Here is a 550-nt window from a genome sequence, read left to right as displayed (position 1 = left end):
CTGTACGCAAGAGATCCATTTCATGTGCAAAGACACACATAGGCTCAAAATAAATAGATAGAGGAAAAGTTACGAAGCAAATAGCAGAAAAAAGCATATCTTGCTATCCTAGTTTCTGACAAAACAGACTTTAAACCAAAAAGATCAAGAAAGATAAAGAAGGCCATTATATAATGGTAAAGGGTTCAATTCAACAAGAAGAGCTAACTGTTCTAAATATATATGCACCCAATACAAAAGCACCCAGACTCATGAGGCAAGTTCTTAGAGGCCTACAAAGAGACTTAAGACTCCCACACAATAATATTGGGAGATTTTAACACACCACTGTCAATATTACACAGATCATCAAAATAGAAAATTAACAACAATGTTCAGGACTTGAACTCAGATCTGGATCAAGTAGATTCGACAGGTATCTGCATAATTCCCCACCCAGAAACAATGGAATATACATTATTCTTGGCACCACGTGGCAGTTACTCTAAAATCAATCATAGAATTGGAAGTAAAACACTCCTCAGGAAATGCAAAAGAACTGAAATTATAA

This window comes from Mandrillus leucophaeus, unplaced genomic scaffold, assembly GCF_000951045.1.
Source record: "Mandrillus leucophaeus isolate KB7577 unplaced genomic scaffold, Mleu.le_1.0 Scaffold813, whole genome shotgun sequence".
Lineage (NCBI taxonomy): Eukaryota > Metazoa > Chordata > Mammalia > Primates > Cercopithecidae > Mandrillus > Mandrillus leucophaeus.
The sequence above is the reverse complement of the archived record's forward strand: the minus strand, read 5'-3'. Positions refer to the sequence as shown.